We start from the raw sequence: 27,056 nt of genomic DNA, 5'->3' as shown, positions 1-27,056 counted from the left end.
GATAGTGTGATGCCCTTGATTTCGCTTCTCAGAGTGTGGTCCACTGGCCAACAGCATTGGCATCCCCTGCCGCTTGTTAGAGCTGCATGGTCTCTGCTCTGCCTGAGCCCTGCTGAAGCAGAACTTGCCTCTCCCAAGGCCTGTGGGTGATCTGTGGGCTCACGACTGTCTGAGAAGTGCTAGTTTGGAATTACCTGGAGCTTTGGGCATCAAAAGCCTTGGCAAGAGGCTGCCTGAAGTTTGCACTTATGATCTTGGCTGGCTTCAGTTGCCTTGTTATTTTCCCTGCGAGTAGGGTAGGGTGATGTTCACAATTTCTACTCAGCCTGGCCCTTCTGTTTTTCTATGAGAGTGACTTCCAACACCATCTTGCCTGTCCATCAGAGCAGAATGTCCCTGGGGTTGTGTAGACTAGAAGGTGCAGCCAGAAGCTGTTATTCTGGGCTCTGTGAAATTTCCAGACTGTCTTTCTTCAGTACTCTCAGAAAAGATTCACTTCCTTCTAGCAGAGTATTTCAGATACACCAAGTCTGACCCATAATGGTTCCTGCCTGCTCTGTGCACACGTCTCTTAATAGCCCGCCCTCTACACAGGGGTATAGGCTTTGATCTGCACACCTAGGCATCCACCTGAACAAGTGTCTGTCATCTTTTCGTAGGTCTTTTATGGACCCAGTCATAGGAAGGCTGGTTGCCTTTGAGGACATGTGGAAATATTGGCTGTCATAATAAACAGGTATTCTGTGGAACTGGCTGGTTCATGCTAGGATCAGGCGTCATCTTCTTACCTTACCATCCCCAGATGAAGCACCCAGCTCCATGGCCTGGGTACAGAGCCCAGAGTCTTACAGTTCTAATTCTGACTCAACTGTTATTAACACCTGAGGGATTTGAATCTACAGCTCACTATACTGCTCACTGATCAAATGGGATTACAATATATTTCTTATTTCACAGGAAGGTTGCTGCAGCTTCATTATCTAAATGCTTTCAAAAGCTATTCTTGAATGTGTGATTCCAAGTTCACGTCACTCTATGCTAGCGTAGCTTTGTGTGTGGGTGTATGGATGTATGCACGTGAACATTCATGTGAATGAATGCGTGTGTGTGTGTGTGTGTGTGTGTGTGTGTGTGTGTGTGTGTGTGTTGCAGTGAGCATGTGGGGTCAGAGGACAACCTTAGATATGTATGTATTATACTACTCACCGATTACTGGGAGCAGAGACACCAGCAAAGTATTGGCCCTTTCTTGCAGTTTCTGATTTAGCCACAGACATCCCATTATTTGTGTATGTCAGCAGCATGACATAAATAAAGTTAGAGTTGATCTCTTTCAGAATGTATTTAGAATTTGCCCTTACAGTAAAGTTAAGACAAGGTGATGTGTGGTTTATAATCCAATAGAAAGACCTTTTTGGCAAAGCATTGGCTCCGCTCTGGAGTGATTATTGAGCCCTGGTTTCTAGATGTGGTCAAATTCTCGGATTTCTCAAGTGTTTCCTGGCTTGCTAAGGACTGCCACAGAAGGCGGTCCTCATTTGTCACTGCCGGGTTTTGTTTTTTTTTTCCATTGGTGGGGCAACTTGATAGCTCTTTCTCTTACCCTGCGGCTTCTTACCTTACCACCCTGGAATTCCACATGAGCTGGCTGTGGTCTGGTATGCTTCAGATCTTCACCACTGTGTTTGAGGGGGGCTTCCTGGGGTCACCTCCCTGGCTACTGCAGCAGCCGCTGCCCATGCCGCTTGAGGCAGATGGGTTCGGGACAGTGCTTGGCTAGGTGGCCTAGACCTCAGCAAACACCACAGTCATAGCCAAAACAGCCTTGGCCATGCTTTGTTGGGCTGGGGCTGCAGAGAAGAGATCTGGCTATCACAACCCAGTGGGCCGAAACCCGCAGGGTGCTAATTCATGCATCACACATCTTCCCCACATCTTATGTTGTGTTTCACTGCCTGAGATGGAGATCATTCCAGAGCCCAGATGCTGCTATCCTGGCGAGGAAGTGGGAGCTTCACCACGGGTTCATTGTCTGCTTCAGGAGCTCTTGGAGAACTTGGGTACAAGCGAGGGGCTCTGGACCAGTAGTTTGGACTAATTGGGGGCAGAGGAGAAGTCACATGGGCCCCTGGCTACAGATGCTATTCGAAAGAGTATGCTTTAGTAGGCGTGGTAGGAGTCTCACGTGACATCTTAGGAAAATGCTGCACCAAAAAGAGGGTCTCAGTAAAGCCACAGCTCCCAGACTTCTTCTGGACCTGAGGTTCTGGTTAGTTTCAGATGTGGGATGGGGTCAAGAGGAGCAGTGTCGTAACCCCAGTGGCTAGACAAGACCAAAGCAGACATGCCAGCCTTCTCATATGGAGCCATGGTCCTGGAATGGTTCTCTTTTGTACTTCAGGAAGGAGCACACGCTTCTGTAAACTGAGCTGATGGAGGTGTTTGCCCACTGAGATCTGTGGCCAAATCAGATCCAAAAACAAATGCTATGTCACATTCTTCTATAGTCAGATGTTTCTCGGGTCCTGCCTGGCCCTGTGGTCCTGCAGTCACTTAAAAAATAATCATTCAGAAGCTTAATATTATTCACAAACTGTATGGCCTATGACAGGTCTCTTGCTAGCTAGCTCTTCTGTCTTAAATTAACCCATTTCTAGTCATCTATGTTTTGCCACATATTCTGTGGCTTTACTGGTCTGCTGGTATGTTGCTTCTTGGACAGCAGGCTGGTGTCTCTCCAGACTCTGCCTTTCTCTTTCCTGTCTATCTCCTTGGATTTCCTGCCTGCCCCTAAGCTGCCTTGCCATAGGCCAAAGCAGCTTATTTATTAACCAGTGGGAACAACACGTATCCACAGCATACAGAAAGACATCCCCCAGCATTCTTCCTCCTAATCAATATGGTGGTCAAGTTGCTCACCTCTGTCTACATACAGTTCCTTTCCCAAAGCAGAGGAAGCGAAGTGTTTAGTGTTGGCACTTTTTTTTTTTTTTTGGTGACGTTGCCAGCCTGTACTTATGTTGGTTTGGGTCTCTGACATGTGGTGTGGTGAGTGAGCCAGCATAATACCATGGAGTTTGGTCTTATGTGAGTCAGTGTCCTCTGCAAGCACGTAAACGGATTAGCCATGCACATGACCACACTCTTTTGTGTGTTCTCTGACGGAATGACCCAGTTAGAGGCCTGGCCCAGGGACAGAATGAGCAAGGCTGATGAGCTCTGTCAGGGAACCTTCCCAGCTCTGTGACAGGGGTTCCTCCCATCCCTCTCAGGGTGAAAACAAGTGTCGGGGCCAGGGGCAAGAGTCCCCGCCGTGGGCTTGGCTCTGCTCACTTCCCCTGTGGCTGTTCAGATAAACAGAAAGCAAGCAGTGGATCCGATGGGCGTGAGAGGAGAGGTGATTGATTTCACAGTGCTGCTGGTCTTTTTGGAGGCAGCCATTGTGAGTTGGTCCTGCAGCTTTCCCTCTGTGTTCACCAAACTTGAAGATGTTTTAGAAAAATCTCTTCTATGTGAATCCACCCAGTGTGGGCAGAACCTTTATCCTTCCCTCAGCAGTGATGAAGAGAACTTCTGAGTTACCTGTCAGGAGGTCCAGCTAGACTCATACTTGAACTAGCCAGGCTGCATGGGAGGCCAGCCCCTGACTTCCTCCTGTAAATTGTCTCACACGTGGGGAAGCGGCTCGATCTATAAGACGTGTGGTTGCTATGAATGACCGCTGTTGATAAGGAGGACGGAAGCAGGTCTCTTTTCTAGATTACCTTTCAAATATTCAAATCCATGCACCAGCAGCATATGGCTAGAACTCCCCGCCCCGCCCCCCCGCCACTCAGATGTCTTCCAATGTGCTTCAATGAATTCCAAAACCACATCAGGTTTGCATTTTGAAAATGCCAACTGTATACTAAGTGAATGTGAGAGATGAAGAAAACGTTCATAGATGTTGTTGTTGGTTTATTTATTTTTTTTAAGAAATGGTGTTCTGTGTTCAGATAGAAACTGGCTGCATGGATTCCTTTCTTTCTTTCTTTCTTTCTTTCTTTCTTTCTTTCTTTCTTTCTTTCTTTCTTTCTTTCTTTCTCTTCTCTCTCTCTCTCTCTTTCTTTCTAATCATTGTGGTTCATTTACATTTTGCTAATATTGACGAAACAGTGTTACTGAGGGGTTCTAATTTTTAATGAGGCAGACCCATAGTAGCACATGTCAGCCATGAAAGGAAAGAGGATGCTGGCTGTCTTGTTGGCCTCCCCTGATGGGCAGGACCATGGCTGAGTTGTTGGATGAGGAAACAACCATGTGTTCCTAGAGAATGGTATCAGAACATGCCACACCCTCTCAGCCTACTCAAATTTGGGTCTAGAAATACAGCTTCACGTTCCTTCTTTGGTTTTTGAGACAGGGTTTCTCTGTGTAACTCTGACTGTGCTGGAACTCAGGCTGCAGACCAGGCTGACCTTGAACTCAGAGATTCACCTGCCCCTGTCTCCTAAGTGCTGGGATTAAAGGTGTGCACCACCACCGCCCGGCTGCAACTCCATTTTCTTGCTACTGGAGGTTAAACTTAATTTGTGGTTGCTGTTTATGCTTTGTTTCTTGCTGGCTGTATTAATTGCTTTTCTTGTCCCTTGACAAAATACCTCATGAAAGAACTTAGGGAAAGGAAGGTTTCTTGCGGTTCATGGTTTGGAAATACAGTCCATTATACTGGAGAAGGCATGATGGCGGGCACAGGTCTAACCGTGACAGCAGGAATGTGAAGCGGCTGGTCACATTGCATCCATAGTCAGAAAACAGAGAGATGGACACTGGTGCTCAGCCTTCTCGCTCCTTTTTAGTCAGTCAGTCTGGGACCCCAGCCCATGGAGTGGTGCCACTCTTATTCAGGGTAGGTCATCCCTTTTCAATTAAACCTTTCTGGAAATACCCTCAGAGCTATATGCCCAGATGTGTGTTTCCATGGTGATTCTAAATCCAGTCAAATTGACAATGAAGACCAACCATCATGCTGGGTAGATTTCTGAGCATGTTAGAAGGAATAAAAGGAGACTTTTATCGGTTGAGTTTTTCTAAGGTTCAGAGGAAGTGAGCCTGAACGGGTCTATTTAGAATGACCTCGGCCAGAGGCATGGACATAGTACATGTAACCTTGACTGCAAGCTAGACCCCGTGAGGGTTTCATCAGGTCACTGGCAGCTCTGAGGGCTTCTTCGACCTTGGGATGCTCTCTTGTGGGGCTCTACTCTCCTCAGGCCCCCTCTCCATAGGTCATGTCTTTATATGTATTATTGATATACTGTCTTCAAATCTAAGGCATTGCCGGTTGTAACATGTAGCAGTCTTGGGTGCTGCCAGAGACACAGACCTGCTAAGGAATCCAGAGGCACTCATTTCAGAGAGTTCTTAGCAGGTTGTGTGTTTCCAATGGATGGAATCCATTTTGACAATGTACTGAGTTGCGGGAGGGCAGTGGAGATAATGCTAAATCTTACTACATTTTAAAACGTGGTCTTTCTAACACAGAAAAGGTAGAGCACCCATGTAACTGCTGTGCAACTTCCTCAGCATGTTCTTGTGCACATCTCAAATACTTTTTAAGATTTATTTTTATTTTCTGTGTATGAGTTGTTGTACCTGCACCACACACATACCTCGTGCCCGAAAAGGTTAGAAGAGGGTATCAGATCTCCTGGAACTGGAGTTACAGAAAGTTGTGAGCTCCCATGAGGATGCCAGGAACCAAGCCTGGGGTCCTCTGTAAGAGCAGCGCAAGAGTGCATTTAACCTCAGAGCCATCTTTCCAGCCTCTGCCTCAAATATTGTTAAAAAGAGAAAGGGGAAGATATGATGAACCATCCTTACAGTCTCCTACACCCATTCCCATTGCTCCTGGTGCCCATGGGACCAGTATTGACTCTGTTTTATTGTCTCTGTTTGTGAACTTTTACTTTTGTGTGTGTGTTCTGAGACAGGGTCTCGGAGAGTCCAGGCTGGCCTTGAATTCACTGTGTGGTCAAAGATGAGCTTGAACTTCTGTCCCTCCTTTCCCCACCTCTCCAGTGCTGGGGTTACAGGTGTGCACCACCATGCCTAGTTCATGCAAAGCTAAGGATGGAGCCCAGGACATGGCGCGTGCTAGGCAGGCACCCCATCCACCGAGCTCCATCCCCAGCCCTCATTCTATCTTGGAAATACCGACGTGATGTACTTACTGCTAGTTGATCCCTGAGGGTGGCCCCTGCCTTTCCTTTTCATTAACGAACCTGTGAGCTTTAAGTAGCCAACTACTGGAATGGCAAAGTGATTTCACTTCCTGTCTGATGAATGGACGTGGGAGGCATTGGGTACAGCCTCCAGATTATGCCTTGGAAGGGAAGGAGCAAGTTGTTCACATTCTCTTTCCATCTTGCTTTTGATGGTATCAAGGACCAGCCCCTGACATCTTAGATGTGAGTCAAAACACGAAGGAACTATGGGAACCAGGTTGCTCCACACAAGCTTGTAAGATTCCCACCACTATGGCTCACGCCTTTAATCCCAGCACTTGGGAGGCAGGTGGATCTCTGTGAGTTCAAGGCCAGCCTGGTCTACGTAGAGAGTTCCAGAACAGCCAGGGCTATATTACACAGAGAAACCACTAGAGAGAGGAGACGAGGATCTCTAGAGCCTGATAGCCATCCAGGCTAACCAAATCAGTGAGCCCTAAATCCCAGTGAGAGACCCGTTCTCAAAAAATCAAGATGGACAGGGCTGCAAGGACACCTGAGGCTGACCTCCATATGTACACATACACATGTGCTTGTGTACCTGCACACATATGTACCTCTGCACACACATGAGCATATGCATCTGCATACACACAGAATCTCATCCACAAAAGCTTCAAAAACCATAAATAATAAATAAATAAACTAACAAACAACACAGCACAACAACTTCTCAAGTAGTCTGACTAACACAGTTGGTTTACATTGTGAGCTTGCTCGTGGCTCATTGCCTGGCCCTCTCCATAAGTTGCCTTCATGGTGAAAAGAAATGACTGGAGGAAGCAATGTGTCCTCCCTAGTGGCAGCTAGACCACAGCCATGACGTTCCTGTGTTACCACCAAAGGAGAGACATAAGTGACATCAATGTCTGTGTAGTCTAGTGCGACTAAATGTTACCTTTTGTGACAGTTTTCACAATTCTCAAAATAAAACAGATGGAATAGATCCCTCAGAAGCAGCTCTCTTATGGATTTTCCTATGAACCAATTCACTGGAAATCCACTTTGCATTTGAGTGGTTTTGCTTTCATTGTTGGTATCTAAGGAAAACAAAAACAAAAAAAAAATGAATTTAGCTCAAAATTTAAGCAAAAGCTAAAATTTAAAAACAACCTGATGTGACCACAAACAAATGCCAAAGAGATAAGAGGAGAAAAAAACAACAACAACAAAACAAAAAACATTGACAGGTGGAGACCATTCAAAAGGCTTAAAGGTATATCCCACTTTTGCTGGGTGGTGGTGGCACAGGCATTTAATCCCAACACTTGGGAGACAGAGGCAGGCCGATCTCCATGTTCGAGGCCAGACTGGTCTACAGAGTGAATTCCAGAACAGCTAGGGCTACACTGAGAAACTGTCTCAAAACACCAAAATGAAAAAAGTGTAGGCCAATTTCATATTAAGAGGCTGGCTTTAGGCTAATGACCTCGAGTTGGTAGCAGCCAAAACTCCCCACTTGGGTGCTCAGAGAAACTTCTCAGGCCCAGATTCATCTTTTTTTTTTTCCCCCAGACAAGATTCTAATCAGCCCCATCATTTGGTTTCTCAGCCCCTGGCATATTAGATGTGAATCAGAAGAGGAGGGAACCATGGGAGTTAGGCCATTCTGTACTATAACAAGTGAGATCCTGGCGACCCGCAAGGAATGAGAGAAACCTTGGGGGAAGGACAGCGGGAAAGGGAAGGTTTAGGAGTCACCTTGTGGGGTCTTTTCCCTCAGAGTGACTCATCCACACCCCTTACTATTTTATAGATTCTGGGAACGTATCTCTCTATATATAGGTGTGGAGAGAATCATGATCCAGCCAAGTCCTGAGATTTTTTTTTTTCTTTTTTTGGTTTTTCGAGACAGGGTTTCTCTGCGTAGCTTTGCGCCTTTCCTGGAGCTCACTTGGTAGCCCAGGCTGGCCTCGAACTCACAGAGATCTGCCTGGCTCTGCCTCCCGAGTGCTGGGATTTAAGGCATGAGCCACCGCTGCCCGGCAACCTGAGATGTATTTCTAACAGACTGACTCAAGAGCTTGACTCTTGGTTCTTTTCTGGAGTCTATATTGTCATGGAGGATCCAGTGACTGACCTAGATTGGGGTATCCTTAGGAAGACACCAGGTTCCCCCATCAGCATTGTGCATTTCTTCCCAGAATGTTGCCCATAACCATGACTCTGCTGCTTCATGGACTGGCTGACCCAGAAACAACTCTGTGATCTTATAAGAAGAATGAATGCTTGCCACACAAAGATGATATGGCCAAATTCAGTTGATAGTTGATGCCCAGGGCAATGTAGGAAGAGGAAGTGGACAACCCAAGTCATAAGGAAATGGGCTTTTCATGATCTGGTGGCTATAAGTATAGAAAAGAAGCAACCAAGTTAGAAGTCACCCACAGGATGGGTGTGGTGATATAGTCTGTACCCCAATATATTGTGTACTCTAATAAATTTATCTGGAGATCAGAGGACAAAGCCAGCCAATAGATTAGACATAGAGGCAAGGCAGTGGTGGCACACACCCTTAATCCTATCACTCTGCAAGCAGAGACCTATCTGGATCTCTGAGTTCAAGGCCACACTGGAAACAGAGCTAGGCATGGTGGCACAGGCCTTTAATCCCAGCACTAGGAGGGAAGGGAGACCACAAGGCACAGAAAAGTATATAAGATGTGAGTAAACAGGAAGTCTCTCTCTTGAGGCTGAGGATTTTGTAGAGGTAAGAACGTGGCTGGCTTGTTCTGTTTTTCTGATCTTTCAGCTTTCACCCCAATGTCTGGCTCCAGGTTTTCAGTTAATAAGACCTTTTAAGATTTGAGTTACAGACAGGGCCATACCTGCAGAGCATATGCAGAGTGGAAAATACACAGAATATAGAGAGAGCTCTCTAAACTCAGCAACCACAACAAATTATCTGATTCAAAAATGGAACTAGTAGCTAGCGAGATCATTCAGTGGGGAGAGACTTCTGCCAGTGAGCCTGCTGAACCGAGTTTGATCCCCCCAAGACCCACAACTGCTACTTGTCCTCTGACCTGCACATGTGAGCACACACACAACACACACATATAAAAATATGGACCTAGTGCATGAGTAGACATTTCTTCTGAGATATGTAAGTAGCCAATAAACACAGGAAAAGGCACAAATAGGGAAATGCAAATCAAAACTCTTAATATTGCCTCACCCCCATTAGGATGGCTACTATATTAATGGAACAAGATAAATCAACTTCAGAGAATAGATAATATCAAATAGTGGAGAGGGTATGGACAAATTAGAGCCTTTATGCATTGTTGATGGGGATATAAAATGGTACAGCTGCCATGGAAAACACAATAGTGATTGTTCAAAAAATTAAAAATAGATTTGTTATATCAATTTTGTTTCTGGTATATATCCCAAATAACTGAAAGGCAGGGTCAGTAAGATATTTATGTGCCCATATTCATAGCAGCATGGTTCATAATAGTGAAAATGTGGGAGCAACATAAACGTCTACTGACAGATGAATTAGCAAGCAAAATGTGGTATGTCCATATGAGGAAGTATTAATCTTTAAAACTAAGAAGTTTCTGACATGGTCTACCACAGCAGTTCACAACCTGTGGGTTGCGACCCCTTTGGGGGGCGTCTAACAGTTCTTTCACAGGGGTCATATATCAGATATTTACATTATAATTCATAACAGCAGGAAAATTATAGTTATGAAGTAGCAACAAAAATCATTTTACGGTTGGGGGTCAGTCACCACAGCATGAGGAGCTGTATTGAAGGGTGGCAGCATTGGGAAGGTTGAGAATCACTGGTCTACAATATAAACCTGGAATGACATCTCTTTGGGAGCTTGACATCTGACAATTCATTATTGTTGCTTATTCTCAACGCCCCCCCCCCTTCACCTTCACAGTTCCAGGCCCCCCCACCCCCCGAGGCCCTCTCTGAGGATTGGTGTTGGCCCTGAGACTGGGAATCCTGGGAAAGAAAGGGACTGAAATTGAGAGCAGACAGATTCTGATTTGCTTGGGTGCAGGGGTGGGGGGAGGGGAGGTGCTGAACTCAGCCAATGGCTGAGCTCTATTCCCCAACCCTTAGGTGATGAGAATAGGTGAGTAAGGGCAAAGAAGAGTTGAACCTCACCCAGCAGCCCCAGGTAACCCCAAACCATTTACTCTGACACTTGGTATCTCTCTCCCCATAAATAGCGTTACTGTGGCTATTTTAAGTCGTTGACAACCAGCTGCCTGGTCGCTGTACTTGGGGCCGCAGGGCTATGGAGAAAGCATTAGATTAGGTCAGAGAAGACCTAACTAGTTCGTGGAACTCCGGTCATGGTCACATACGGTATCCTAGGTGAAGATGCTTGATGAGGTTAGAGGAATAGGTACTGCAGGACATGGAGGTCAGAGGCCAATTCCCAGCCATCGACTCATGACTTCTGCCTCGTTTGGAGGCAGGATTTCTCTTGTTTCTGCCATTTGACCACCCCAGGCCAGCTGGGCTGTGAGCTTCTGGGTGATTCTTCTGTTTCCGTCTCCCATCTCCCCGTAGGAGTGGCAGCCTTACAGATGTGCACTGTCCCGTCTTTCTCTGTGAGTTCTGGGGATCAACCTCGGGTTTCCAGGCTTGTGTAGAAAGTGCTTTTATCCAGTGAGCCACCTCCCCATACCCTTTCTCCCAACATCATCTCTAGATTGCTTTTTAAAAGTGACATATTCCCTTAACTGGTAAGGTATATGTATCTATTTTCTGTTTTGCTTTTATCTTAGGGATGAGTTGATCATTATTATCATAGTAAACAGCCAAGAATGATTCAATTTAGGAAAGTAATGGGAAAATTTGCTCATCTTTTATGGGATCATTTTACCATAATCCCTGCCGATAAAGTAGTGGTTTCTTTCAAATATGCCAGTTCAGGGTCAGGGAGCTGCGCTCTTAAAGCCTCCAATTGATTGTTTAGTGAGGAAATGGTATTCAAGTGAGGCGCATCAGCATGCAAATCTAAAATGTGGCCATTTTCATCTAGATTGAATATTATTAACTAGCCCAAGGGATAGGATGTAATTAAGATTTTCAACAGCTTATTTTTGTCTACCGTGATGAGAATAACCCCAATATTTAAAGCAACTGGCCCATTTGAATAATAGGAAGGCAGCTCAATGCCCATTTTGGCTTCTAGGTATAATGAAAGTGTTTGGCTTTTTCTCCACGGGACTGGGCATTGGTAAGGACAGGGATCTGAACCTGAAGCAAATGAGACCACTCAGATTGCAGGACTACTCTAGTCTGTTGTTTTGGGTGACAGAGTTCCAGCTCCTCGCTTAGTAAGTCACTCTGGTACCTTCTTGCGTGGATGTAGGAACAAAGACCCACTGGAACCAATGAAGTCATTGTTGAGAGTTTCTACTTTTGCCTAATTAGAACGATAGTGCTTAGAGCCTGTTTGTGCCGATTTGGTCAAGAAGGAGCATCACACTTAGCTTGAATCTGCTTCAGAAAGTTTGCAAGGTCTCAGGGATGGGGATGTAGCTCAGCAGCGGTGGAGTGTTTGCTGAGTGTGTGCATGGCCCTGGGGGTCCATCCCTGATGCTGATGCAAAGAAAGTTTGCTAGCTCTGCCTCTCCCTGTCACAGAGCTGATCAGACAGGCGAATCTGGTCATTTCTTTATTCTAGTGCAATCCCTTGGCCACCATTTTTAGGTGAAACAAGAGCTCACCCCATGCCATTAGAAAAGAAAGAGAAAGTTCTCCTTTCATCCCAGGAGAAGTGAGTGAGAAGATCCTCTGCAGAGCGGCACCACCTTCAGCAGACAGCCGGCAGGCTGGGTTGGTACCACGGCTCATTTCAGCCCTCTCTCCGTATTTCCAGGTGTGCCATATGTGTTTAGTACATCATTTGATAATACTAAAAAATATATATATATATATTAAAGCAGTGTGAGACGACAGGAGAAAGAAGATGAATGTTAGCATTCCCCTGGGGTTCATGGGTGAAGGAATTAACACAGCGTGGCACTCTACCCTAGCTGTGTTTGTCTCCATGGCAACGGCGACGTACATGTTTCAGACTATCTACAGTGACACAGTTGCAGAAATAGTAGCTTGCAGGTTTCTGATACCGCATCAGCGGACAGGCGGCACGCACTATATTAAGTAAGTGTAAAAGAATTTAAAATACAGGGGTGGGTGCGGGCATGTGGAGCTCAGCCGAGCCGTTGTGTCGGGGTGACGGCTTTTCCCTTGTGCGCGACCGCAAAGTTGAAAGTTGCAAGATTCCAGTCAAACAATTGCCCTTGCTCGGGTAAATACCATCAAAGGAAACAAATGTGAGTTCCAAAGGTAAGAGAATGGCTTTGGGGTGGGTGACACGGAAGGATGTGGACAGTAAAGCTAATATTTTGGAGGGAGGACGTGCATGAAAGGCTTGTTTGGAAATAGCTGAGTCTTGAAGCAGACCCGAGCGAGGTACAACAGATTCCTTAGCAGCTGATGAGTTTATCGCAACTGAGCTCTTTGAATGTCTGGTTGTGGAAATTGCTTCGATATAAAAATGATCAGGTGGGGAGCAGGAAGGCTAATTAGGGGTGCAGTTAAAGGGGGGGGGGGTTGGGGCTCTATTGTCTTTTCAGAGTGCTTATATAAAATATCCTGTTCCCTCCTGGATGATCCTGGTTTGTCTTTGATATCCCTGTTACTTCTTGGTCCCTTCATGCCGGTTTCTGCGTTTACATTGTGTTTATATTATGCCGCCACATTGTAGCCTGAGATGACTCCAGTGTTGGCTAGAGAGCAGCCAAGCACAGATGATAGACTTTGTGAGCTTGCGACTTTGCCACCAAATTGTACAGTAATTTAGGAGGAGTGTTGGAATGGCCATTTATTTACATTGCCGGAAACCTACACTTGAATAGCAGCCCAGGTGTTAGGCTAATGGATTTCAATGTGCACGTTATGGTTACAGGAGCTTTCAAGTATGTTATAGCTAATTTATACTGAGTTTTTGATGTCAAAATATTTTCCTCCATGCTCGTTATTCTGCTTAAACTTGCATTTACCTTATACTGTAGTTTTATTAATCTTGCATCAGTGGAGAGAAAGCAAAACAGGACAGTCATGTGAGATAATGTATTCATTTGAAGGTTAGTGTTCTGACCTGAGGTGGGCTTTTAAAAGAAGTAATGTATTAATGCTTTGGGTCTATATATGAGGTTTTTTTTTTTTTTTTTTTTTCATGTTCACAGGAAATGGTCTAGAGCTCCTACTGCCTGTTATCCCTCACAGTAATTATTTGAATAGATGCTAAGAGACCACCTCTGGGGGACTCTGAGCTTCTGAACACCTGGGCGTGTGGATGGAGAGCTGGGACAGGTGTGGAATTACAAACTAGGGATTTGAAGCCTGGAATGAGCAGCATCCCAGTGGATAGATAGGCCTCACCTTCTTGTGCACCTGAAGGGAATGAGTGCCAAAGCTGTGTGTGTGCATGCACAGTCAGTCTTGGCAACCCCGGGTGGGAAGGGAAGTTTGTGTCTTTCGTGGGGAAACTTTTCCATGGTGGCTCACACCATAGGCAGGCTGGTTCATGCAGGAGCCTTCTGCCCACTCCTGCGCTCACTGAAGTAGGGGCTTTCCATGCCAGCCTGGCTTTGGAGCCGATTAGAGGCTGATTTGCCCGGCATGGGTCCTGAACCATCTTCTTGTGATAGGTGCAAGACACCACTCGCCAGAAGGACTGAATGCCATTGGTCTGGTAGTTCACGGGAGATTCTGCCATTAGGTATGAGGGGTCCTGGAAACCTTGGGTTCATTCACTGGGACTCAGAGGTTACAAATGAACAAAGTCTCAGAGAACAACTTGGGATAACAAGCTCAATTTTTGTTTGGGAGGGACAGAGCAGACCCATCTAGCATGTGGCATGGTTACTTTGTTTTTATTTTTTTTTAATCACCTGGAAATATTTTTGGGGTATAGAAATAAAAATCTGCATCACTTTGTTCTAACTCTTTCATAATAAGGAAACACAAACTAGGTACAGTGATATACATGCCTGTAATCCCCAGCTCACTGGGTTCTCAGGAGGCAGGAGAATCAGAAGTTCAAGGTCATCCTGAGTTACACAGAAAGCTTTTTGAATGCATTACTTTTCTCTTCATGGGTATCAGCTGCCCAACAAGAAGGAACTTAAAGAGATTTATTTCGGCTCATTGTTTGAGGAGGTACAGCCCATCGTGGTGGGGAAGGCATGAAGGCAGGTGGTCCCCATGGTAGTGGAAATCTGCAACTTGCACTCCTCATCTGCCCACATCTTCCTGAAAGAGGAAGCAGAGAGCTGGAAGCAGGAATGGGCTACTGACCTCGAGCCCCCCTTTTACTTCCCAGTGACCCACTTCCTCCAGCTAGGCCCCACCTCCTAAGGGTCTTATGACCTCCCAGAAGAGCACCACCAGCTGGGGACCAAATGTTCAAACCCATGCACCTGTGTGGGGGGGCGGGCATTGTACATTCAACCCCCAACAGCATTAGGCCTCCAGTTTATAGCTTGTTTAAAGGCCCTGCCTTAACCCGCCTTGGCAGGTTTTACAGTGCCCAGATCAGCATTTCAAACTTTTCTTTTTAACTGAGTTCTTAAAAAACATAAAGCCATCCTTCCTGAGACCATCTCCAAATGCTCACATTCTTTGATCAAAGAGAACATACTGAACACTGAGGTCCTGTCAGTCACAGCACCAAGCGTCTGGACCGGTTTGTTCAAGTTCAGATAATTACAAATTCCCTACTGCTTGGCACCAGCTAAACATAGTAACAAGTGGCTGGTTGTTTTTCTTCTTTTCATGAAATCCTAAGACTATAGAGATAAAAGGCCTTCGTAGGGCAAAATTCCTCATATGAGAGCAGAGAACATTTTTTTTCTTTTGTTTCATTTTTTCCCCCCCGGGGTAGTGATTCACCATGTTGCCCAGATTGACCTTGAACTTACGATCTTCCTGCTTCTGCCTCTTAAGTGCTGGCATTATGGGTAAGTGTCACCATGCCAGAATCAGAGGAGAGAATATTAAGCCAAGGTGTTAAGGGACTCTTCCCCAGGGGCAGGGTTCATCAACTCACAAAGTGTCTATGGTCCTGTCTGTAGAGCCTTTGAGAATGTGGCTCTGGGTTCCACCATGCACTGCGAGTCGATTCCTGCATCTGGATTGGCTCCCTCTGCAAAACACAAGTCATCCAACAATAACATTAGTCAACTCTTTGCTGAAGGCTGGCATCACTGGGTTAAAATTAAAACCCAAAGAAATGAGCCGAGGGGGACAGTCGGCAGTCCTTGGCTGTCCCTTCCGTGAGGACACAGCAGCTGTGGAATTTAGTCAAGTTCAGACCCTTAAAAAGAGCGGAAAAAAGAAAGCTCATACTTTCCAGGGCCTGGGCACTGCTGTGCCAGCCAGCTGGGCACAGCGCCGTGGCAAGAAGAGGTCTTCAGTTTCAGAAATCTGAGACCCCGACCTTGCAAACAGGGAGGGACACAAGGCTGCCACTGGGGCTGGTTGTGGCATTTGGTTTGTTTCTGGGCTCGTGTCTGCCCACAGCTACCTCAGACATTGCTGCTGCGTGAAGCCCACAAGAATCAAAGAGTCAGGCTCCAGGTGGACAGGAGTGAGCTGTCTCAGGAAGGGCGTGTGTGTGTGTGTGTGTGTGTGTGTGTGTGTGTGTGCGCGCGCGCGCGCATACACACGCGCGCGCAGGCATGTATCAGCAGCTTTTAAGGAAAGCTTCCTGTGTAAATGTGGGTTTCCTCTTGTCCAGAGTTAGCCTGTTCAGGGAATAGAGCACAATTCAGGTTTCTGAGTTGGAAGCCTGATTAATCTCTCTGTCAGTTACATATGGAAATAAATTAGTAAATGGTCCATCTGGGACTAAACTACTGCAGAGGCGATAAATTATCGCCATCGTATATGTCTGTGTTGCTGAAGGCTGAGCTGTGCTCTCAGGAGCTGCTGAAAGATACCTGGATACTTGGCTGTGGTCAGAGGGATAACATTTGTTGAAAAAAAAAAATTCTTAGGGAAGAATTTACCTTGAACTGTTTCTAGGGAGAATGGCTTGGCTGATGCCAAGTCTTTTCCCCAGATCTGCTATATCTGCAAACATTTAAAGAGTCTTGAGGGCATATGGAAGATTTGAGTTTTACGTTTTCCAAGGCTAGTGTGATACGGCGTCGTTAATTAATACCCAAGGTCTCAATAAAGAGCAGAGTTCCACGTGTCTGTGTGAGATTGTGTGCTATGCACCACCAGCAGCTCCCTCTTCTCTGTTTTCTTATCTCAGTTTCAACAAAGGCGGGGCAGGTCAATGTCTCTCCTTTTTGTTTTTGAAAAAGATTTGTTTGTTGGGCATATGTGTCACGGGACATGTCTAGAGGTCAGAGGACAACTTCCTGGGTGTCAGTTCTCTCCTTCCACGTTGTTTCGAGGGAAGATCTCTCTAGCTGCCGACTGCCAACCCACTCTCTTGGCCCCTCCATCTCCCTGCAGGAGTGCTGGGGTTATAGATGTCTGCCACCACATCTGGCTTCTTTATGTGGGTTCTCAAGATTGAACTTGTCAGGCTTGGGTGACAAGTGCTTTATCTGCTAATCCTTCTGCCTCAGCCTCCCAGAATTATAAGAGTGAGCTACTGCGTCCTTCCTAATGCTCTTCTATATAAAAATAAAAAGTGAGGCTTAGGGGATCTGACCTTGCTCATGACAAGTTGCATGGCTAGAAGTTAGAGTTATACCGGGCAAGAAGATATTGTTAATTCTGATTTTTAAATTTCAACTGAAGCCTTGGTGTGACATCAAGTTCCCATCCGTTACTAACCAACATCAAGAAATAAAGGCACAGCCAGGTGGTGGTGGCACATGCCTTTCATCCCCCGCACTCGGGAAGTAGAGGTAGGCAGATTTCTGTGAGTTCAAGGCTAGCCTGGTCTACAAAGCATGTTCCAGGACAGCTAGGGCTGTAACACAGAGAAACCCTGTCTCGAAAAACAAAACAAAACAAAAAACCAACCCCCCCCCAAAAAAAAAGAAAGAAAAAGAAATGAAGACATGGCACGTTCTGCTTATGTCCATATTCTAGAAGCAAGAGCAATAATTGAACACAAAAGTCCCATTTCTCCAATTGGAGAGTTGGATATAAGTTCCAATTTTGAGAGGTCATATGCACACCACAGTCAACCTGAGATATAATGTTAAAACCAAGACAGTGTCAGGGCTCTGAGGTGTGATAATATATTTTGCCCCTTTGCAGAAATGCCCAGGGCTGCAGTGACATCCAGATTCTTGTGCCTGCGGTGACATTTTCTTTTGTGTTCTTCCTCCTGGGCAGACCATGAGTTGTGAATCCTTGAAACAGCTGAGAGTCTCCTTTGTGGAAAATGCAGAATAGCAAATATAAGAAGTAAAATCTAAAAAGTAAACTGGGTACAGAAGTCTTTAAGTGTCACACTCAAAGGACATGGATTTCTAAGCCCAGGGTATAGGCTGAGTAGTGTCTTCACCCAGGAATAGGAAGCCACGGTCCCCTTGATCTCACCTCTCAGTATTTGGAATTGACCTTGGTTTACTCAGATCATCAAGTTTCTCATAAATCAGCCAAACCTGATTACTCTATCTCAAAAAAGACTCAAGTTAGAGCATTGCCCATTTTTGCCTGTCCCAATATAGTTTTTTTTTTTTTTTTTTTTTTTTTGAGACAGGGTCTCATGTACTCCAGGCTGGCCTACAACTTGATATGTAGCCAAGAATGACCTTAAAATCCTGGTCTTCTAGCGTCTGTTGCCCTAATGCTAGGATTACAGGCGTGGGTTTATATAGTGGTTTTATACAGTGCTGGGGGATCAAACCAGAGCTTCTTGGGTGCTGTGAGAGCACTCTCCCAATTGTGCTAGTAACTGAGCACCCTGATTCTAATGTTTCAAAAAAAAATATTTATTTGATGCATGTGTGTGCATGCATAGGCATGAGTGTGTGTGTGTGCATGCATGCATTGGAAGTCAGAGAACACCTTTCTGGAATTGGTTCTTGCCTTTCACGTCTATTTATTTATGTACTTATTTATTTTGAGGTAGGGTTTCACTGTGTAACCCTGGCTATCCTAGAACTCGAGCTATAGACCAGGCTGGCCTTGAACTCACAGAGATCCTCCTGCCTCTGCTTCCCAAGTGCTGGGATTAAAGGCCTGGGCAGCCACTGTTGTCCACGACCGTCTCCTAACGTGCCCTCACAGGACAATATCATTCTTTTCTTAGAGAATGTACTGATTTGTCATTTTGGGGGCCCTTGATGCCGAAAATTATCTTCCAGCAGAAATCAGTATGCAGTCTATTTCATGTGCCAGCTTTCCTGTTGTCCAGTGTTATTAACCGTGACCCACTGACTTGTGAGTTACCTGAGGTAGTCCTTAGCACTAGACCTAGAAAGTCAGTGATGTTGCAGCCGGAGCACTCTGTCTACTCAGTGGACCGAGGCTGGCCTTGAACACTCGGTGACCTCTGGCAGTTAACAAACAAGAGTTTTAGAAGTAGCTATAGTAAAGGAAAATGATCTCAGGAATGTCTGGGTGGCGTTGGTAGTGAATCAAATAATCTCACAATGTCTGTGGCATCTAAATTTCAAATTTCTGGGCCCTCTTGTCGCCCAGAAGCAGTTTCAAAACCACTCCATCCTGAAGGCCTCACTCAGTCCTTCACTGTCTGAGACCTGAGAGGCACTATGGTACTGGCTTTTCACTGAAGGGTGTCCATTTCCAGAGTCAGGCCGGGGAGGACATGCAGTGTGGCTGTGAGGACTCTCTGCTTCTCCACCCTAATCCTGTCTCCCTTCTGCTCCACTCCAGCAGCCTCTACAAACGTCATCTAGTGACAATGAAGTCACCTCTGTCCTTTCTGGAGAGATGCTGACCTCCGCTTCCTGGACCCATTCTGACTCAGGTAATAGCACTCTGGCGGCCCTTCCCCAGCGGCCTCCGAACCTTAGTAGATTGCATCGAATCAATGAAATGCCGAAGCTGTATTTAAATGCAAAATACCAAGTTGATTGTTTCTCCCTCCATTGTTACCCTTCCCCCAGTCTTCTTAATGGCCCATTCATGCAGCTGACCAGACTGACCGTGTGGTCAGTCCAATGGAGGCATTAAGATGATTGAAAAATCTTGAATCACATCTTTATTTAAAATTCTGCTGTGCGCCTTAGACCCTCAAAGCCACCCGAACACTGCTGGGAATTTTCATATGGAGACACGTTAGGACCTATCTAGTGAGTCTGAATTTCCCAGAATGCCTTGCATAATTGTCATCATCTTTCTGAGGTTGTACCAGTTGGCTGGGTCGAGGAGACTATTGGGTATCTGTTTTGTGCACTTGGGACAGATGGGGGGGTGGCTGTTTTCTATATCCTCGGAGATCTTTCAGGGTTGCCGGGTTCACAACTCCGTCTTGAGAGAATGGCAGATGGTGAGGCTCCGTTTGGGGTGGGGGCTGGGCACTAGGTCTAGGGCTCTGTTTTGGGGGAGTCCACAGACTTGGACAGGATTTGAGAGTGAAATAGTTACTGAGGAATTTGTGCACCTAGAAGGGTCTCCGGTGGCTTCCTCTCTGAGGATCTCTTGCCTTGGCCGAGCTAGGAGGGTGATAGGACACTTGAGCAGGAAGGCAGGATGGAGTCCTCAGTGAGCTCAGCTGAGGCAGGGCTGGCTTTCTCATCCCCGATCCTCTGTCCCAACCCAAGTCGGACTTCTCCTCAAGGCCTGGCCTGCTTAAGGTCCTGGAGTAGAGCCCCCTGGGGAAGCTCTACCCTGTGACAAAGGGGGCTTGCCTGGCATCATCTCTCCCAGGACCGTGGCCACTGTTGTACAGCTTCGGCATGGTGATCTTTCTGCTTCTCTGCCTGTATGTATTATTATTTACTCTTCTCTTGCAAACTGACCCCTCCACCCTCCAAGTGTTTGGGGTAACCACGGCTTGATGAGGCCAGCGCCTGACCTTCAGAGGTGCCATTTGGAGCTAAGAAGTGACATTAAAGGGTAGGAAGCACAAGTGAAGAACATGAATTTATAAGTCCATGTTGGGGGGAGGTGTCTTTAGATGGTTCCAGAAACCTGAATTCAGGGACAATCTCAAGGTCAAAATGGGAACCACAGCTAGGAATAGGGAGCCAGATGCCCCAAGTAATCTGTGGGTTGTACAGCGGGTATGGCCCACGTTCAGTTCTTTGCCAGTGGTGCTTATTTTTAAGATTGAGCTGTGGCTGGGCGGCGGTGGTGGCGCACGCCTTTATTCCCAGCACTTGGGAGATAGAGCCAGGCGGATCTCTGTGAGTCCGAGGCCAGCCTGGTCTACAGAGGGAGATCCAGGACAGGTACCAAAATTACACAGAGAAACCCTGTCTCAAAAAAAAAAAAAAAAAAAAAAGATTGAGCTTTGAGCTGTGGTGTATTTACCACCCTGACAAATTCTTTTTTTTTTTTTTTTTTTTTTTTTCTTTTCTGGAGCTGAGGACTGAACCCAGGGCCTTGTGCTTGCTAGGCAAGCACTCTACCACTGAGCTAAATCCCCAACCCTTTTAAGAATTTTTTTTTTTTTTTAATTTTTTTGGTTTTTCAAGACAGGGTTTCTCTGTGTAGCTTTGCACCTTTCCTGGATCTCACTCTGTAGCCCAGGCTGGCCTCGAACTCACAGAGATCCGCCTGCCTCTGCCTCCTGAGTGCTGGGATTAAAGGCGTGCATCACCATCGTGGTGGCAACCCTGATAAATTCTTAAAGGTGCCACTGAGAGCTGCCAACCAAGGTGCCTATTCTTCTGTGGAAATGCCCTGGCCTCCCTGGACCTGCTGTGGTGCACAAGTACCCAGGTCCTGGGTGATGGAGCTCCAACCTCCCAGAATCACAGCCATAATCCCCAGCCAGCGGGACAGAGAAAGGACAAAAGCAGCAGAATTTGTATTCTCTTTCCGCTGCACTGAACCAATGGAAGTGACCCTCTCTTCTCAGCTGAAAACTACGTACACCTACGAACCAAACAAAGCTCGCCATTGGTGTAGATTAGACAAGCCAAGAGGTTCTTAACATTTTTCGAGATTTAGAGAAAATAAAAGCAGGCTAAACTTTGTGCCTTATAAGTATGTTGTGAATGACTGGGAATGTGGCTCTGTTAATAGAGTGTGTGCCTACCATGCACTAAGCCCTGAGCTCTATCCCTCATACTGCTTAAAGCCAAGGATAGTGGCACATGCCAGTAATCCCAGCACCTGGAGGCTGGAGGCCGGAAGTTTGAGATCCTCCTCCTCTACATAGCTAGTTGGAGGCCAGATCATGTTGCAGGGGACCCTGTATGGAATGGACGTGTTAGTGTCTCTAAGTAGGGTTTTGTTGGGGGCAGAGCTCAGTTCCTTCATCTCTGCAGGATGAAGGCAGCTTTTGCAGTACAGTGAAAAAATTGGACAGGCAGAGCAGGCACCATAAAATATTTACCATCTGACCTTTTGCAGAAGTGTGCCGTCTCCTGACCTAAACAATTGTGTGACACATGCATTTGCAAAATTTGAGAAGTGGGACTCGTTCTCCATTAAGAAAATCCAGGCATATAATGAGTTGATTCAAGTAGGAAAGAGAGAGTGAGAGGAACTTTCTAGAGAGAGACACTGAGTCAGTCACACTCCAGTTGGATTTTCCAGGTATCTCTGTAACTGTCAGTTAAACCTAAATCCATCATTGAAGCCATTTCACTTGAGGAACCTACATGCACTGTTGGTCTGGTTGTCAAATATGGCACCAGGCTTCCTGAATTAACCTAAATGTTGGACTAGGTGGGCACCCAATAAAGCCACCCTTGCATTTTGGAACTTTTCCCTTTTTCTTTTGGCACTGGATGTGAGCTATTTTACCTTAAAGCAAATAAATACTCCGTTTTTAAATCAAGGAAGTGTTGCAGGCTTTACCATGAATAAGCTAGTTCGTCTTGCCAGTGTTTTCCCCCCCAGCTTGTAGGGTTGCATGGTACTGGAGTTGAACTATAGCTGAAGTTGGAGATGTGAGCTGCTATCTTACAGACTGGCCGAGCAAGGGAAGGCTATAGTAGAGCAGGATTAAAGAGTGCATCCTGTGGGGCTGCTGAGACAGCTTAGTGGGTAAAGGCACTTCTTGCTAAATGATGGAAGCCTGATGACCCAAATTCAACCCCCAGAACCCAAGGAAAGATGGAAATAACTGATTCTGCAAAGCTGTTCTGTGACCATCACACGCAAACTGCGTGCGCGCTGTGGGCACAACCTCTCTCCCCCACCTTACACACATACACTAATAACAACAGCAGTAACAATAACAATAATAATACATGTTTGACTACATTGGTGCTGGAGAAATACATGGTTAAGAGCACGTATTGCAGCCGGACGGTGGTGGCGCACTCCTTTAATCTTAGTACTCGGGAGGCAGAGGCAGGTGGATCTCTGTGAGTTCGAGGCCAGCCTGGTCTACAGAGCAAGTTCCAGGTCAACCAGAGCTGTTACACAGAGAAACCTTATCTCGAACAAAACAACAAAAACAAAAACAAAAACAAACAAACAAAAAAAGAGTACTTATGGCTCTTGATCAATACCTAGATTTGGTTCCCAGCTCCCACACGGAGGCTTATAACGGCTATGACTCCAGTTCTTTTGCCCCCTGACATCCTGTTCTGGCTTCCTGGCTTCTGCACACATTTGCACAGACACTCATGCAGGTTCCCACACATGCACAAATTTTTAAAAAATATCTTAAAAAGATAAATAAGATGGAAAAGTATGTCAGGGGGTGGAGATATGGCTTCGTTGGTAGAGCGCCTGCCTGACATATGAAATCTTAGGTTCAATCAATTGCTCGGCTACTTGGGCAAGTGCAAAACCAGCTTGGGCTACGTGAGACCCTATCTGACAAAAAGGTCTAACCACACTCAACACAGACCAAATAGCCTATAGAATGCTATTGAACAAAATGCTGTTTACTTGCAAGACTAACATGGCCATTTCCCTGGATCTTTCCTAATCAGTGTTCAGAACCAAACACATGGACTCAGAAGGACCACTAGCTGGAAACTAAGCCATATGCCTTCTATTGCTTGCTTCAAGAGACACCCCCCCCCAAAAAAAAATCACATATGTGCTTTGTAACTGCACAAAGAAAAAGAAAGCTCCTGTTCTGAAAGAAAAATTAGGTAGAAATTTCTAATCTTGTCTCATAAACAATATAGAAATAACTTTAAAATATTCCACTTTAAGCATGCATTTAATTTGTGCTCTGGGAACCAAATAGTGTTGCCAAGATAGAACATTCTAATAATGATTTATGTAAATTTATTTGTACAAAGTAATGGTGTAGTTGCCTATAGCAAATTGCTTAGAATATGAAATGACATTTATGGTTTTTTTTTTCCCTCTCTCTCTCTCTCTCTCTGAATGAATACAATGGAGAAAATGAGAGAATCCAGAAAGCAAAAAGGAAACTCAGGTTCAAAATGGAGTCTGATGCCTCAAGAAGCAGAAAGGGCTGGCCAGGTTACAGGGTGTAAGAGTCATATCCGGGTGGTTCTCTGTGATGTACTTATTACTGGAGTCATTTTTAAGGACAGGAGAGTGTTAGAAGGCCAGAGCCCTGTGTGTTGGGGACGGTAAAGTACACAGACACTAAAACTCTTACAGCAGTGACAAATCCCTTGCCCTGGTTAGTGCCCTGGAAGCTAGCTTACAACATGTGGCATGCAAGGCAAATGTAATTAAAACTAGGCAATTAATCTTAGCGACTAGTTACTTATTACCAGGGAAAGTCATGCTTTAGTCATAAATGGGGCCCAAATATTCTGAAACAAAAAACAAGCCCCAGAACTCTCCCAAGATCTGATTCTCAGACCTCCAGGCCGTGCCTGTTGCCTGCCCTGTTTGCGCCAGTGGTAATGGCTCTATGTGTTCCCTGGGAACATTTGATCAGTAAGAGCCAAACACACACCGAACAGTGTCGGGACGCTTGGACCTGGTGAATCCCCACTGCAGTTTCCACGCCCTGCCCTGTTTAGCAGAATGAATGTAGCATCTTTACTCTAGAAGATATTTAATTTGTTCAGAAAGTCCTTTTCCTATCTCACTTGCTCGTCCCAATCATTTGGAGGCGGTGAATATTTATACTATAAACCCAAGGGCCACAGAAGTGGCAGACCAAGATGTCAGCGGACTTCAGTCAGAACTCTGCCTTTGGCTTGCCCTAAGGCGTTTTGGAATTATGCTCGTGCTCAGGAGAAGACAGGTAGAGCAGAATGACCATGCAGTATGGTTCTCAGCTGTTCTGGGGCCGTGGGCCGATGGCCGACAAAATTTAAAGACCAAGCAGGATTGTCAGCCTGAATGAAAACAACACTGGTTTCCAGGAAGGAGGGGATGGCTGAGTTCGAGTGATGTTGCTAACAAATGCAGGTCTTGTTTGTTTGTTTGTTTGAGGCACAGTTTCTTTGTGTAGCCCTGGCTGTCCTGAAACTCACTCTGTAGACCAGGCTGGCCTTGAACTCGCAGAGATCTGCTTGCCTCTGCCTCCTGAGTGCTGGTATTAAAGGTGTGTGTCAACACTGCGGGGGCACAAACGCACAAATGTAAATCTTAAAAGTGGTGCTAAGGGGCTGGAGAGATGGCTCAGGGGTTAAGAGCTGCTCTTCCAGAGGTCCTGAGTTCAATCTCCAGCAACCACATGGTGGCTCCCAACCATCTATAATAGGGTCTGATGCCCACTTCTGGCCTGCAGGTATACATGCAGAGCACTCATACATACAATGTAAATAAATAAGTTGTGCTAAGGTTGTTGGTTTTAGTGGAAGGTCCCAAGAACCCACCCTGAAGCAGTAGATCCACACGCAACCCTTAGCTGTTATTCCCTGTGATGACTAATCTAGATTTAGAAATCACCGTAGAAACCAACCCCTGGGCATGTCTTCCAGGAAGGTTCTCCATGAGGTTGATGGATGTGGGGAGACCCATGCTAAATATGGAGGGTACCATTTCAAGAGCCGCTATGGAGCAGCAGCACTCATTCCTCTCTCTGCTTCCTGACCATGGATGCAATGTAATCATGCTCCTGGGGACATGGCTTCCCTTCCCTGATGGACTGAGCCCTCACACCGAGAGCCAGAACAGACTCTTAATTCAGTTGCTTTTGTCACAGCAGCAGACGAGTAACTAATACATTCTACCACTCGTCCCTTCTGCTTCCTGGCCAGATGACCTTGGATACAAGGTCTGAAACTTGTTTGCTCTATGGAGATGGTAGGAGAATTAAATAACCCTTTAAAGCACCTTGGCATGCTGCTCAGAAGATACTAAATTCTTGGTTTACGGTGGCTCTTAAAGTTCTTCCAGCTGGGGAAACCTGAGAGTGTATGGGCCAGACTGAAAATTGTGAGAGCAAATATATATTTAATTTAAATGTGACTTGATCTAAAAGATGTCAGAATGAGTTGTTTATGTGTACCCAAAGAGAAAATCAAATATGAGAATTCTTTTACTTACTCATTTAGCAAACAACTCTTAGTGGTTAAAGCCCTTTCTTTGTAAGCTGTTTACAAGGATGGAGAGACCAGATACCCTGTTCTCAAGCAATAAAGGAGTTAGTTCAATTATTTTCTTTAATATTGTCGTAATAAAAAAAAAATGGACTAGATAGCTATTTTTCACATGATAAGTGGGCCCGGTGCAGCCACTTTAAGGCACACGGTCTTTATCTTCTGAGAATTTGGAAGTTAAGCTGACCCACATCCCTCTGTGTTACTACAAGTCCTGATTCTGGCAAAGAGCCTGTGACTTGTTTCTCTTCGGCAGTCCTGGCTAGCTAGGGAGTGCATGAAGACAAATGGATGGGAAGTCTGACTTGTGACTCTGCTACTTCTGCCTGCAAAAAAAGCCATTGCCTCTCTTTGCTGAAAGGTTCTCAGGCAGTGTAGTCAGGCCCCTATTAGACAGAACTAATTTCCATTGGAACTTTATACGCTCTTATCAAGGGTTGAAATGAAAACGGATCTTGAGTAAAATGTGTTGATTTCTGTATTTTTTAATGGCTTCATAACACCCCAGAAAACACATTTCACAAAAGATTCTCAGTTTAAAAAAAAAAAAAAAAAAAAAAAAAAAGTAGGGAAATGTGAAGTATGAGATTCCTTTTTAATTTTTTGAGGCATGGTTTCACTAGCCCTGGCTGACCTGGAACTCAGTGTATAAACCAGGCTGGCCTTGAACTCATGGAGTACCACCTGCCTCTGCCTCCAGAGTGCTGGGACTAAAAGTTGTGTGCCACCACAGCTACAAGGATTCTTTTCTTGTTTGTTTGTTTGGTTTTTGGTTTTTTGAGACAGGGTTCCTCTGTGTATCCCTGGCTGTCCTGGAACTCCTCTGTGGACCAGGCTGGCCTCGAACTCTCAGAGATCTGCCTGCCTCTGCCTCCCAGGTGCTGGGATTAAAGGGGTGCACCACCACTCCCTGGCTTCCATAAGATTCTTCAGTGAAAGGAGATATAAGTGATGCATATAATGAGTCTGGGAGTGTGTGTAGCTCAGTAGTAGAGCAGTTGAAGAGCATATGGAAGACCCCAGGTATGATTCTCCCCACACCCTAAGAAAGAAGCAAACAGAGAAAAGACACTTCCAAGATCAGACAGCTCATCTTGTCCCAGACCCTAGGAGCCTCCTGTCTTGTAAGCAGAGGGAATCCTGAGACACCCTGCTTGAGCTGACAGTCTAACAGAAAATGAACATTAACATG

The 27,056-nt window shown here is 45.7% G+C and overlaps 1 protein-coding gene across 8 annotated transcripts in view; it reads left to right on the top strand.

Moving 5' to 3' along the window:
- The window catches only part of Foxn3 (forkhead box N3), a 396,979-nt gene that overhangs the window by 93,595 nt on the left and 276,328 nt on the right, over nt 1-27,056 (top strand). For 6 of the 8 annotated variants that reach the window (XM_028886620.2, XM_028886618.2, XM_028886619.2 and 3 more), the window contains one exon: nt 19,128-19,221. The gene's annotated coding sequence lies outside the window, so the exon portion shown is untranslated. Of the gene's footprint in view, nt 1-12,425; nt 12,597-19,127; nt 19,222-27,056 lie in introns of those variants that run through there. The other 2 variants (XM_028886610.2, XM_028886613.2) reach the window with 2 other exon arrangements.

This window comes from Peromyscus leucopus, chromosome 14 (genome assembly GCF_004664715.2).
Source record: "Peromyscus leucopus breed LL Stock chromosome 14, UCI_PerLeu_2.1, whole genome shotgun sequence".
Lineage (NCBI taxonomy): Eukaryota > Metazoa > Chordata > Mammalia > Rodentia > Cricetidae > Peromyscus > Peromyscus leucopus.
This window is presented reverse-complemented; position numbering and strand designations above follow the sequence as displayed.